This window comes from Thermobia domestica, chromosome 2 (genome assembly GCF_964235325.1).
Source record: "Thermobia domestica chromosome 2, izTheDome1.hap1.1, whole genome shotgun sequence".
Lineage (NCBI taxonomy): Eukaryota > Metazoa > Arthropoda > Insecta > Zygentoma > Lepismatidae > Thermobia > Thermobia domestica.
The window spans coordinates 67,083,743-67,099,892 of NC_137455.1; positions in this window are offsets into that span (position 1 = coordinate 67,083,743).

Here is a 16,150-nt window from a genome sequence, read left to right on the forward strand (position 1 = left end):
ATATTTAAAAAAAAATCATTACCGTTATTTCTTTATTACATTTTTTAGGGCTACACTGGAAGTATTGACATTAAAAAAAAAGAATCATATCCTACATGTTATACATTCCAACATCACATAGTTGTCTACAGAGGTTATATATCTCTCAGGCGTTTGTTCCATGGTCAAATGATAATGAAAAACGAAAGGTAACCATATCTCCAGGCTAAGATGAATCTTTATTGTTTGGAGTGATTTGTCCAATAAACACCATATATCGCTGACATTATAATTAATTGTGTGTGTAATGTATTTACTTATTACATACTGCATGCAAGAAGAAAGAAAATAGGGATCATATATGAATTAGAAACTCCAACCGGAAGTAGGCTTAAATCTTGCAAATGGAGAGAGATATTGAAAAAAATAGTCGAAAAATCTCCCTTTTATGATACCCCTTGCCGTTTTTTTTCTTTTTATCAAGACGTCTTTCACTTGTGTCTGTAAAAGGACATGTACAGGTGTTGTGAGGAATGACAGGGAGATTTATGCTGGTATGTGTATAGACAGCGCAGGTTCAGCTAGTGATACATAAAATTTTGATGTTTCAGTTTTAAAAAGTGTCAATGTACTCTATCCAGAATTAAATAAGATGAAACTTTAAAAAGTCTTCCACTAAAGACAATGAGAGCAATTATTATAAATTAATAAGAAGCAATATTCTAACTTAAAACTGACTATATAAATTAATTGCAGTTGATAAACTTCTTGTGTTACAATTTTGCCAGTCATCCTACCTAGTGGAATGTCGTGGAAGATGGCAACTATAACTAGAGAAATCCCTTTCCCTCCGTACACTCTTGCTGAGAGCACGTAGTAACAGCAATCACATCTGTCAATGAACATTGAACTTCAACGTACGTGACTTCTGAAAAGATCATCAGAAAGAAATAATCATCTCCCCATTAAAAAAAAATAATAAAAAATAATTTTAAAAACTTGTGACGCACATATCGTTTAACATGTTATTTATTATTATTGCTAACCAAACCACTGATATCATATGAGCAGTGGTAAGATTGAATCTAGACTTAATGGTATCTGTTATACTAGCTGGACTTCTTCCTGGAAATTTCAGTTTTAGTAAAGTGTGTGTGAATGCAATGCGGCTTACTTCAGTGGCGCTTCTAGAATTTAAAAACTGGGAGAAGGGGCAGCCAGAGCCCAGACTATGATAGATATATCATGAGTTTATTATGAACTTTCAAAAATACATAAATAATAGCTTAAATTATTTTGTTACTCAAAAAACTGGTGGGGGGGACTAGTCCATCCGGCACCCGGCTGGATCCGCCACTTGTTTACTCAGGCCAATTACTTTCGCGAAAGTTTCCCAGAGTTTTTCCAAACCTCAAATGGATTATTATGATCACACAAATAAGATTGTAATATTAGTTACGTCTGTCCGTTACTCCACAGATAACTCTTACAGTAGATAGATAAAGCGATTATCTTGACCTAGTTCAATTGAATCAATCCGTTATTATCTTTGAAAGTAACTATGACTTTAATAGTAGCCATAACTCTTGAATGAAAGCGATTATTATTATTGTTATTATTATTATTATTATTATTATTATTATTATTATTATTATTATTATTATTATTATTATTATTATTATTATTATTATTATTATTATTATTATTATTATTTACAAAGCGATTAACTCGGCCAGGTTCATTAGTGAAGTTAATTTGTTAACATCTTGACGGGTAATAGTGGCTAATGGTTACTTTCTATTACTGATGAAAAATTTCCGGAAGTTTTTTGAAATGGAAAATTTTCCGTGTAAGTCTCTGTTTCATGAAAAATTGTTTCACTCGTTCCTACATAGTTATTGTATCGTAAACTTTATTTGTAATAGAAGTCCCAGAGTATAAAATGTAACAATTTTTCATCTTTGGAAAAATATGTTCAAAAATTTAATGTATTCCCCCCACACACAGAATTCAGTTTTGAACACAGAAAATCATAATATTGACATTTTATAACTTTCATACGCATAATACAATATTTTCCCATAACTATAATACTTTTCTACACTTACATAATTTTATCTTACATGAATAAGCAGGGCTAATATAAAGTAGCTACCGTAAGTTTCTCACTACTCATAATTCCAAATTTTAACTCAAGTAACTCGTTAACAGTGGCGGGTCTAGCCCGGGGCCGGGGGAACTACGCCCCCCAATTTTTGAGTAACAAAAATAATTTAAGCTAATATTTATATATTTTTGAAAGTATGTAGTAAACTCATGATACACTATCATAGTCTGGCGTCTGGCTGGCACCCCCAGTTTTTACCTTCTAGATCCGCCTATGCTCATTAAAACAAATACTGAAAATTTTCAGGAAATAAGGTTTATTCATGTATTCATTCAGAAAAGAGACTAAATTATAATTAATAGCCAAAACTGGTTGAGTCTCGAAATTGTTCTTACAATTAAAAAGAATAAAGTATAAAAGAAAAGTACGAACCTGCAAACCACAATAAGTAACTTAATTTTAATTTATAAAATAAAAAGAAGAAAAAAAGAAATGAAATCTTTAAGTTTTACGTCCCACGTTTATGCCGGTTAGGCTAAAGGACACGGTGATGATGAGGGGTGAGTGAAATGGTGGAATGAAGAAAGTGGGAGGAAACGGGAGAACCCCGAGAAAACCCACGAGCACGGTGTTTGTCCACCACAAAGTCCACACGGCGCGAGCTGGGATCGAACCAGGGACCCCAAGCACCGGAGGTGAACGCTCTACCACTGAGCCACCGCGCCCCCTAAAATAAAAAGAATTTCTTGCTTTTTGGTTATATACATATTTCTCTATCATATAAATTATAATTATTTTCTTTCATTATTCTTTTATATAGGTTTTTATAAAAACTACGATTTTTCAATAAAAAGTTTTGAAAATAAACTCGCATGCATTGGCTTATATAAGATTACGCATGTCCCTCCAAATTACAAATAAAATGTGTCCCATCATTATGGGATTAACTAACTCTGTGGTCTATGAAACACAGAGGTTGAATGCCCCGTTCACAAAAGCTCTCCATTGACTTCTGTCCTTAGCCAACTGGATCCAGTTTATACTTTGTATATCTTTTTTTCTGCTAGATCCATCTTAATATTGTACTCCCAGCTGCATCTAGGTCTTCCTAATGGTCGTTTTCCAATTGGATTTCCAGTCAAAACTTTGAAAACATTCCTACTTTCTTCCAGTCTGGCTACATGACCTGCACATCTGAGCCTCCTAGACTTGACGACCCTAACAATGTTTGATAAACGGTATATAGTATGCAGTTCCTCGTTATGAAGTTTCCGCCATACTTCATTCTCGCTCCTCTTAGGTCTGAATATTCGTCTCACGATTTTATTCTCAAACACGAGTAATTTCTTCCCTCAGAATAAGAGATCATGTTTCGCAACCATACAACACAAGAGGCATGATAATCGTTTTATATAGTTTAAGCTTCACATTCCTCGACAGAAGTCGTGACAACAAAACATTTTGAACTGAATAATAACACGAATTTTCTGCTTTCCTTTCAGTCGACATTTAATTTCTTCGTGGATGTAGTTTTTGTCTGTTAACATTGATCCTAGATATTTGAAAGTATCTACTTTGTCAAAAGTATTATTTGCTATTTTGATGCATCCATAATTTTCAGTATTACGATCCCGGCGAACTTTCATGTATTTAGTTTTCTGTGCATTTACTTCCAAACCCATCCCTGAAAGTGTTTAATAATATCTCTGCATTTCTTTTTATTGTTCTCCTATCATCCCCAATAATAATTACATCATCAGCTTACGCCATAACCTGGTAACTACCATTCAACTCTAGGCCCTAGTTTGTGTCTAATTTTCCATAGCGTATTCCAGAACAGAGTTGAATAATAATGGTGACAATGCATCTCCTTGTTTCAGACCATTCTCGACGCGAAAGCTCGTGGACAAGAATTTTCCTACTTGGACTTTACTTTGGGATTCATTTCAACACATCTTAAATAAACGGCGTGACAAACATCTTGGCATTTGAAGGTGGCGCTCCAAGTTCCCTTTAAATGCTGCTAGCAAATGAGAGGCCAGCAGTATTGCCACATTTATTTTGTACACATCCACGTCTATCCCGTATTACCTGATCGCGCTATAGTATGTCTGCATAGCCATAGCCACACCCCTTAGCACTCGGCAACATCGTGTCAGAGCTTGCGTTTTATTCGTTTAGCTGAAATGCCAAGATCTTTGTCTCAGACTATAATATCACTAACTTTTTCGGTATTCCAAATTATGTAAGTGTTGTACAATATTTTCCTCCTAACCAAGTCGTACGCCTTGCTAAAAATCAATAAGTAATTGATGCACCGGGGCATTGTATTCCCTTTTTTCGAGTATTTGTCGAATGGTAAATATGTGGTCAATAGTTGATCAATTTCGCCTAAATCCGCATTGATAATCTCCAATAATTTCATATGTATATGGGGTCAGTTTTGCTAATAGGATGTTTAAGAGGAATTTATAGGATATTAACAGAAGAGAAATGCTTAATTATTACAATTAATTTTCTTGTGAATTGGAATAATGATTGATTCTCTTCACTCTTGTGGGCAATTTCTCTTTGTTCCAGTATAGAAGAATAATTTTGTGTATCTTGTTCTACAATTTTTCCTTCGAGCTACATCTTTGCATGCTCATAGGGTTCTGAAACTAACTAACAAGAAAATGTCAATAATAAAATATCTATTTTATAGAGTTCTATTAAAATTCGACTCCATGTGTTTTAAACGAGATTCCATACCTCAAATGTTTAGGAACTTCCAGCAGCTGCAGGATCTCGAAATTTTGTGACGTTTTAGGATTTTCCTTGTAACCAACAGGAAAATTCGAAAATGTTAGGTTTTTGGCATGTAATGGGGATAAGGAGTTGGATTGTGTGTGTGTGTGTGGGCCTATATATATATATATATGGCTATAATGAATCTTGTTGACACAACAGTTTCACAGTTTGGACAATATCAAGGTGATTCATGGCATATACATTTCACTGGCAGAATACTTGGTTTCATTTGTTGGTCACCTACATCCGCTATCTTGGGATGGTGGTCGTTCGAAAATAGAAAAGATCCGTAACTTCCTTAACGTTGATGCTAGAGGAAAAATGAAAAGTGTTTCTTATTCCTCGTAAGGATCTGTAGAATTCTTTTATTCGATCATTTGTCCAATACGGAATCTTGTTTCAAAATGGTGGCTGTTTTGAAACTTAAAACATTCAAAACTTCCTTCTATTGATTGTAGAGAAAATGTGAATAACGAAAAGCAATTATACCAAAAAGTTCGTTGCAAGGCCGTAGGCCAAGCCAACTAGGAGGTTTGGGGGCGAAGGCCACAGTTAGCCGAATGCTAGTCTTTGTTATAAATACACACTCCATTTTACTGAACGTTTGGCAGGTATGTACCATTATTTTCGGCTAATTTCTCAATAGCAATTAGTGAAAGTTTTGTGAAAATTTGACAAAGTCCAAACTCCAGCTTTCACGGCCAACGACTCGGGAACCAAAAGTTTGCCCAGGATAATATATAACAAGCTTACTAAGCAAGTCAAGATCTACTCCCATGCCAAGTTTGATCCAAATCGAATGAGTTCTCTAGATCATGTATGATAGATCACTTCCTTGAGATTGCATCTTCTTGTTTCAAATTAGTACATGATCATTATTTATACAAAATTTCGAAGTTCTACGCATAGTAGTTTTCGGAGATCTAAAGAACAGCAACACAAATTTCTAGACCTTCTTTTATACCATTAGAGCTGCATCTCGCAATATTTCAACTTATCTGCAGTCTAGGGTACAAGGATGTTACTGTATTTCTACAAAATTTCATTGTTCTGCTCCTAATAGTTTCAAAAATCTGGAGAGCGTCAAAAGGAACCTTTAATCCCCTTGTGTTATTTTTCCTTCTAGAAGTCGAATATATCAAACTCCTGTCTTACCTGTAACCTAAGATACGAGGATATTATTTCTGCAAAATTTTAATATTCTATTCCCAATAGTTTCGGAGGTCTAGAGAATGCCAAAAAAAAAAAAAAAAAAGAAGAAGAAGAAGAAGAAGTTTCAAGCGCCCTTTAGGAGTCGAAGCTCGCAAACTCCTGTCAAGATTTTACTCCTAATAGTTTCGGAGATCTAGTGATAAGTGAGTTAGTAGATTTACTCTTATACATAGGCGCCCACAGAGGGGGCAAGAGGGGGCAATTGCCCCTCCCTGGATTTTCGAAAAAGGTTAACATTTATAGGCTCTTCTGGTGACAACAGTATACTTTTAAAATCAACATTCATTAAATGATTTAGAGTAACAAAATTTAGTCAAATAGGTCCCTAAGATTTTAATCTACTACTCTCCCCAATGTGATGTTTCATATTTTTTCAGTAATAATTATATTCAGCCTGATGCTGCATGCAATGCTAAGTATCTTTTCAACTCAACTGACGGATACCATCATTTAGGGGGGGGGGTTCATTCTAGCAATTGTGTGTGTGTCTTGTTCCCCCTTGGAAAATATCCAGCGAGCGCCTATGCTCTCATAGATCTAAAACTTTAATCATTATCTTCCTTTCTTCATTCAATTCCATTATTATTGGCAAGGAGCACTGTATGCATCGTAATTGTCGTGTTTGAATTAGGAAGCTATAAATTTTAAAGTTCATTGCAAATGCATCATTTACCTTACAATTTTAGCTAAATTGTTACTAAATTTTTGGAGCCATCTTGTTGTTTCCATCTCTCTGCTGTCGTCCTGGAAACGGACTCTGGATCCCAATGCGATCTACGAATCGAAACTGAAACTGAGATTTTTTTTTTTTTAATTCTTCAAGCTTATATACTAGTTTTACTTTTACTTTCGTTGAATGAAAATAGCAGTATCAATATCTGTAAATATCTGTAAATATGCTTCTTCTCTTTGGTAAGTGATACCTTGTTTGTAACTTTGATATTTCCATGTTTACATAGACAATGTGATTTTTCTGTTAAATAATTGAGGAGTATGATGTAATAAGGGCGTAAGCAAGTTTACGCCCTTTTTGCATCAAACGCATTTGTGGCTTTTGCCATGCTTGTTTAGCTTCCTGGTAACATTTCAATTCAATATCTGAATAAAATGCTGCATATTACATTGATTTAAGTATTAAAAAAAAACTGCTTAAATTTTCAACATCGTTTTTCTTCAACTGCATGTTTCAGACTTACGCCTTTATTACATCAAATTCCTCAACTTTCTCTTTGGAAATGATATCCTGTTTTTTGTTATTTTGATGTTTTAGTGTTTATATAGTAGAGAAGTTCTTTCAGATTTTTTCGTCTCCTGAAAAAGTGAAAGTTTTTTATTCTCTTTGATGCAAAAATATATGACAGAAGAAAGTTGATATTTTGTTTTTCATAAAACAGCAAATGGCAAATGAAATTGCGCTTGTCTATTTTCCACACCTGATCTCAGAGTACCCACTCACACAACAGGAATATGTGTTCATTCTAGAGATGGCTAATTCCGGAATTTTTGTTCGGAATCGGAAATTTCACTTTCCGGATTTCGAAAAAATTCCGGTCGGAAAAATTCCGGAATTCGGAAAAATCCGATATTTAGAAAATTCCGGCGTTCAGAAAAATTCCGAAATTCGGAAAAATCCGGAAATTTTAGGAATTCCAGATTTTTCCGAAATCGGAATTTTTAAATTCCGGAATTTTTCCACATTCTGAATTTTTTCTGACATTGGAATTTTTCCGAATTCCGGAATTTTCCCGAAAGCCGAAATTTTTCCGAAATCTAGAATGTTTCCGAATTTCGGAATTTTCCGATTTTACTTTCCGGATTCCAGAAAGTATAAATTTCGGAATTGGCTATCGCTAGTTTATTCTATGTTTCAAAACGTTTTTGTTGCGTCTAATACAGCAATAGCTCTTTAAAATAAAATACCTTCCACAGAATGTAAATCAATCAAAATCAATAAATCAATCAAAACAAGTAAAGCTTTTTTTTTTCATTTTTCTAGCGATATAAAATACTAACTGAGTTCAGCATCTGCAACGTCCTTCACTCTCAACGAGATAAAAAAAAAAAAAAAAAAAAGCACATGTAACTTCTGATAACTTTTCATCCTTTCACTTAGATACATATAAGCACGTGGAAAATTTTCCCTTTTGATATCCGTGTTCAAGGAACTACTCATGTCCTTAAAAAAGCAATTGGCACTGAGTGTTGCTCACTGCCGTCTCCTTTCTCTCTCGTTTCTGTTGGATGGCAGCCAGTTGGACAATGCTTTCCGTATTGCCTCGCTTGTTGGACACAGCTTATTGACAAAACATAACAGAATCCCAAATAACTCACAAAAGAACAAGGATAGACATGAATTTTGAATCCACATCTCACAATATTACAGGAGAGTAACTAGTAGCATCTAAAAGGTTCATAAGTATCTTATGAGTGTTATTACTAAACAAGTAAATAGAAATTTGATTTATTTAGATTTCGTCCGCAAATTTAGAAACAATACAATTTTGGGGATCACCCAATCAATCTTTCACCAACTCCTTTCAGAAGTATGCATGTACATAAAAGTTAATAGGCTTAAAATCTGAATGTCCCACATTGTACACAACTATTCCGTATTACAGAGTTGCCTTGGTTCACCATTTCCTATAGTTGTCAGAGTCATATCTTGGTTGTTATGTTCTACATGGGAACAGTGGTAATCACTTGAGTTTTGAGGTAAAATATCGCAATAACTTTATAGGTAGAGACTAAATGACGGTCCGGGCGAGTTTTTCCCTTTACTGATTTTATTATAAAATTTTAATTACAAATGTTTTTGATAGCAAAGAGTGAATAGTGATTTTTTTAGTGACTAGATGAAGGGATATTGATGTTTTGCCGGGTGCCCCTTCCGCTTATGGCAGCATCTGGAACACTGGAAAGGTTTATGGTGAGATTATGGATAACCCCCTCAGCTTACGGCAGCCTTGCAAGGTTTTAGTTGAAGATGGGATTCCTTGTTTAGTGTGACATAAGGCAGGGAAGGTGTACTTTTAGTTTAATGTGACCTTAGAGCAGGTGATGGTTAGTTGATTAGTTGGTTGACTGATACCAGGTCCCTCTGTGGTTGCGCTTTTATATGTCTTTTTTTGTTTTGTTTTGTTTTTGGTGAGGTTTTTTATTTTTTGGCTTCCTCCGGTGTTTTTTGTGTTGACTTTTTTTGTTTGTTTTATTGTTTACATTAATAATACGTGTTGTATTAACATGTGCTTTTGTTATGATGTGGGGATCTTTACAATATAACGAAATGGATTTCTTTTGTATTTTGACTTTCATAGTGATGCGAACCATTACTTCGAGATGTTTTATCCGAGGCAAGTACCCAAACCAGGACTATGCGCATAGAAACGTCGAATACCATACTGCTATTTGGCTTCTAAGCGACACATGTTATATAAATACAGTCGTTTTATCTTCGACCTTGAAGTAAAAACGGATGATGCGACACTGTCCAACACTGTTCCTGTCATCATAGGTATTCTGCCCTTATTGGCAGGTCACTTGCCGCAGCTGAGAAGTTTCCATGCTCCACGTCTTCCGCTAACCTCTTCGTCTTCACGTATGATCTTTTTGTTTATATATCGTCCATTAATTATAGCCTCCTTCGACCTCTCCCTCTCTTTCCTGTCACCATACCCTCTAGCACGTCCCTCATGATACAATTTCTTCTCAGGCGATGTCCCAACCAGTTTCTCTTCCTCTTCCTAATAATATCTAAAAGTGTTCTTTTCTTTCCCACAATTTCTAAAACCCTCTCATTCGTTTTCCATTCGACCCAATTCTCAATTCTCTCAATTCCACTCAACTCTAATTCTCTCAATTCTTCTTCATACCCACATTTCGAAATCTTTCAGTCGTTTTCCATCACTTTTGCCTAATGTCCATGTTTTCGCCCTATGTAGTACAACACTGTATACGAAGCATTTTAGGAGTTTTTTTCTTCCTTAACTCTTTATTCAAGGTCCCACTAAACAGACTTTTCTTCCTCCTAAAGGCTTCTTTCACCATTCATATTCTTTCTTTTATTTCACGTTTGCACTTCATGTCAATACTAAGGAACTAGTCACCTGTTCTATTTTCTCCTCTCCACTTTTATATTTGACACAGACCGCTTCGTTCCAATCATCATGGCTTGTGTCTTTTTAACATTTGTTTTCATCCCATACTCTTCACAGCCCTTCCTCAGGTTTACTAACATCTTATTGATTTTTCTTTTCATCTAAAAATCTTGTAAACTGCAATAAACAATGAAAAGTTTTGTCCCGAATATCAGGCATTTTTGCAATGCATGGTCGACAGATTGAAGAGCTGTAGTTCGAGTGCTTCTGCAGGTAAAATGAATTCTTCATAAAGCGACTACTGAGTACCTTGATCAACAATCAAAACGTTACATAGTTCAAAATTAATAGTAAAAAGGAAGAAGGAATTCAGAATTTTTATTGAAATGTTGAAAGGTGAAGAATTCAGGATCTTGCGTAACGTGACTATACTTTACATATCCTACAGAGTTTTGGACTATTAGAAAAATAGATATTTTTTTTTTCATGTTGTAGAGAAACGCCCTAAGAGAACTGATGCAGGCTATACCTGGTATAATGTTTAGTATATCCATTTTATTTTCAAATTTGGATCATCAAATAGACATTGGATCGATGCTAAATATTTCGATATTCACAACTTTGTTGCTTGTTTCGAGTTTAACGTCTCTTTTCAGCACCATGGTTATGTGAAGCTTGTTTTACTGTTTAGAGTAGGATCCAGACCTCTATTTAGGAGGATCATAGATTTCGGAGGGAAAGTTAATCCCATTTTGAGCTCAGGAAAAGGCAGACTTGGCTTGGGAAAAATTATTGGACATGATAGGAACAATCTGAGAAAATACCTAGAGGAAAAACAACCATGATTAGGGTAGGAACATGGAATATATATACTGTATACGCTACAGGAAGGAAGAGATGAGAGCAAAGAGAATACATGTAGTACGAGTTGAGAAGGAGAGGAGGAGTAAGGTGAGAAGAAATTTGCAAAGGAAGGGTATGGTACAATTTACTCAGATAATGTGAAATTTGGTCGTAGTGATGTGAGTGTAATTTTGGGTAAAATTCTGGATGAAAATGTAGTAAAAAAAAATGTTAATGATAAGGTAAAGAGGCTGTTCGAACGTAAGGACAGAGCCGTTCGTAGCTAGAGATTTCGGCGCCTGGGTCAAGAGTAGAATTCGGTGCCCCTAGATCATCTCACCAAGCTTTACCTTCTTCTTTTTAACATGTAAGAGAAGCAGCTTTTGTTGTTATACTGTGCTCAATTTTTATCAAGCTGCTTAAACAGACCATTGGAACAGCCAAAAGCGATCATTATGTATTCTTTTACAAATAAGAGCTGTTTTCAAGAGCTGATTTTGGATTTCGTTTGTTATGAAAATATACAACTATTTACAACGTTTCATACTATCGATAAGAAATGAAATTTCAATACATTAGAAACTATATGTTTTAAAAATGTTTGAAATGGGCGACAGTATAATTTTCCAATTATAATTGTAAACGTTTGAAGTTTTATTCTCTATGTGACCACACAAATAGCATTTTAATTGCAATTCTTTTACGGTATATATATATATATTGTAAAATATAATGGAAATTCAGAAAGAGCCTTCCTTGAGAATTTCTCAATGTTGATTGATGGACCTGAAGAATACATTTAATATTTGTATATGAAATCCAAAACATAGTTTGGTTACTACGGCTCTGCGTAAGGGCACTCAAAAATGACATGGTTATCTGTAGAGCCAAGACCTCGAGTTCATTTCCCAAGAATACTGTATTGTTGGTATCATGATTCATGAGGGACCAAGGAAACAGCGTGCTGAACTGGCTACGTTGCTTTTTCATTTCATGTAGGACACCTTACCAGTGTAGAACCCAAACAGCTGGTGCGATCGGAAAAATCGACAATTTTAGACTGAAACCCATATTTTCCAACTACTTTCCTCTCTCTTTCTTTTTTCTTACCTTTACTTATAAGCTGCATTATTGTTCCGGATTTTTCATATACACCCTTATATCTAAATGGTTTAGAGAGTGCTAAAACTCTTCCCAGGGAAGACAATTATTTTCATTCAAGCGAATTGTTGATTATAATAAAATTTAAGCTCTTCTATTGGATGTTTGATGTTACACTGACATATATGAGCATATACTGAAGACCATAAATTCACCGAGAGATGCCGATCTGCCGATGATTCATGATACGTCTCTCTTAAAGTTTTCCTAATATGTCCCTTCCGAAAAAGCACTGTTAGCAGCAAGTGCGTTAAGAAATTAGGTAAATGACGCAAGAAAACTGGTTAAAAACGGACACATTCTTACACATTTATGCGCTGTAAAAAAATCGTTGTGTTATTTCAACGACATGCCTGTGTGTTAACACGATTGTGTTAAAACATAACCCAAACAGGTGGTTAGAACAGCTCTCTCCAATTGTGTCAAATGCTGGTAGTTGAAATGACACAGCCTGTGTGTTAAATTAATAGGGTTGCCATATGTCCGTATTTTGTACAGATTGTTCGTATTTTTGGGTCCGTGTCCGTATCGTACAAAGCATGAAATACTAAAATGTCCGTATTTGACAGTTTTTGGAGCTGCCCGAAAATTTCCGAGTCGGGAATCGCTTAAATCTCGGGTGAAAAGAATTGTGTTTTCATCCTATATTTTAGTTACTATTAATAAAGTAGGTTATGCTTTTAAAAAGTGTCTTATTTTTTCATTCCAAGGTTCTTTTGGTTAGATTTAATATACGTAATTTAATAGTATGATTTATTATGTTTGTGTTAATGAAAAAAATATGTTAGTTTCCAATAGTGTTTTTTTAAGTACTGTATTACAGTAAACAGTTGTGTGATAACCTAAAAAGGTGATTTTTAGATAAGAAATTCCAAAATATTTGTTCTAAGTTTGAGCACCACATCTTTGATGGGTCATCATTTTAAGGCTTGTCCGTATTTTGCATCAAAAAATTATGGCAACCCTATAAATTAACACAAGTGTAGAATCTTCGGTGTTGTTTTCTGCGTGATTGCCAAATATGTAGAGGCTTATGTACTGAAGCTACGACACAGTAGAAAGAATGCAAACCGCGCGATATGTTCTCAATTGTTTTACATATTGTTTCTGAAGACGTTCTAATGAATGTCAATAGCGAAAAACAACAACGTATTATTGTGTCACTTCTACACTGCACTAGAGCTGACCAGTCAACACCGGGGACTGAGTTTCAAAAATGGCGGAAAACAATATCATTCTTGAACAAGATGTTGGTGAAGGTTGTGTTTCGTACCATCAAGAAATACTTCAAATAAATGTTGGGGAGGACGAAAAAAAAAATCTATATGAAGTGTTCTGTAGTTTACTGTTCTTATTTTAAAATTAGAATCTTCGGTAAGCGTAAGCATGCACACCACACGGTTTTCCAACACAGAAAAATGGTTACATCAACACCACACACGGAGTTATTTCAATACCGGAATATGTGTCATAGTAAAACAGAAGTGGAGTCGAAGTAACACCAAAAACGGTGTTAATCTAGTGATCTGACCTTGAATTTTAACATAGAAAGTGTTGAATTAACACCAAAACGGTGTTACAACGACTTTGATCTTGAATTATGACACAGATTGTGTGTTGAAATAATAAGAAAGTGATGTTGAAATAACACAGGGGCTATTATATTCATATTTGACATGGTGTAATAATAACACGAAATAATTAACACACTACACATTGTGTTAATTTCTTCGTGTTGGTGCAACACCGCTACAAGTAACACTCAACACTTTTAGTTCACACTACCGACCCTGATATGGTGTCGAATCAACACCGAAAATAACACAGATCTGAATTCAACAGCGCTCAATACCGGTTATGTGTTAAAAACGTACCCCCCCAGTCGTTGCGGGGCCTGTGTTGAATTAACACCGCATAGTGGTAGTCACGCTGGAACCACTGACCTGTGTTAAATTTGAGCTGAATTAATACAACCATTTTTTACTGTATGGCTAAACTTATAACCAACAGAATTCAACAATAAAACAAGCAAAACATTTCACAATTGTACTCTTATTATATCTAAAAAATATTGTAAAATTCTTCTTAACACTCTCTCTTAATCCACACTTCAATATATTTACTAGGGGCGAATCGAGGGGGGAGCGATCGGGGCCACCCCCCCGAAAAGGAAACTTTACTTTATATATATATAACCCATCCCAGAGTTTGGAGTTCTTAAGAGATTAATATAAGTAGCAGTATTACAAACCACTCCCCCCACACAGAAGTCCGTCCTGGATCCGCCCCTGGTATTTACAATACGTTTTTCTCGCATCATTGCGAAGGTACTATATAAATACCGTAAATTACTTTCTTCTTTCTAATTCTTGCAGAAGTGTTGATTGATCTTGCACAATACTAAGTAGGAACGGGACTTCCAGAAGGCGTTTTTGCCATGAGGTTGTGCTTCGTAGGGGAGAATGATACGAATAAGATACATTAGATTGAGGTATGGCAACACAGCTTCCACAGGAAACAAAGTATAGCAAAGTAGCAGTCACATTTTATTTTGTTTTTACTCATATTTAAAAAAAAAAATGATGAGAAAAGATATTAAAATACTCGTTAGGACAAAGATTAGAAATTGGAATTATGGATGCAGAATTATGACTAACATCTAGACCCAACTTTTACCAGCTAATCATCATGTGAATATAGTTAGCTTTAATCGTAAAATTGGCAACACCGTGAATCTTAAAGTTTTCCAGACCTAACAATTGCATTGTTGGACATGGCTTTAATTGCCATAGTAAAGATAGCAACAATATCTTTATTGCCAGGTAATGATAGCGACAATACCTTAAAGCGATGACATTGCTTTAATTAAAATGTATTGTTTTATATTAATTATATACAGTTTAAAAGACAAATACATTAGTTGTTAAATGACTTAAATGTTTGATCTAATTTTTTCGACTCCTCCAAAGTCCATAACACACTAATGACCCCTAGTAACATCGCAAGTTGTTCAATGTCAAATGCCCTTAAAAGGTAACATTAAATATGCCAATGCAATTTAGTGTTTCAAACAACATTCTCTCTAGATACTCTATTCAAGTTAGGGCCGTTATATGCAGTGCGATTTTGCCGTTGTCTCGTTGCCGTAGCAATTTCAAAATCAACGGAAATAAATCGTTCCTTTTATACTTATTATAACGGCAATTTTGTCGTTACGACTTGAGAAACCTCAAACACCGTACGCGTTGGTTTCCTCGGGGGTTCTCCCCTTTCCTCCCACTTTCTTCATTCCACTATTTCATTCATTTCTCATCATCACCGTCTCCTTTAGTAGCCCACATGGCATAACCATGAGACGTACAACTGGAAGATTTCATTTAATTTCATTTTAGAGAAACCTGTCACTGTGTTCTAGAAGTCACAAAAACATAGTGCATAAAAAAGGACCTTATGGGAAGTTAAGGAATCATTGGGATCACACATGTTTTGTTTGAAGAGCATCTGATTTCTGCTAGTTCTATTAGTCAATACAAACTTGGATAAATATAATTAGTACATGATGATTTAATAACATACAACTTATAATAGCAAGTAAACTTTTTAGATCGAGATCTCCAAGAGCCCTTTTATAGTATATTTCTTGCAGTATATATGGCTATACCTATATCTTCAAAAATTTGGGAGGGGAATTCTACAACTTTGAGGGGGAAATTTTCCCCTCCTAAGATGCCTGGATAAAACACTGTTTCTTGATACCATCACTTAATGTTCATTGTCGTTAGTTTACATTCGACTGCTATCAGGCATGAAAACAGCAACATTTCCATATAATTAATTTTAAATAACATTATCAGAATGATGTAATGATTAATTGCATTGTTGCAAGTTTAAAATTCTATATATTTTCTTCAATTTCTTGTATGGAAAATTTTACTGTACATAGCGAAAAATTATCATAGTAGCC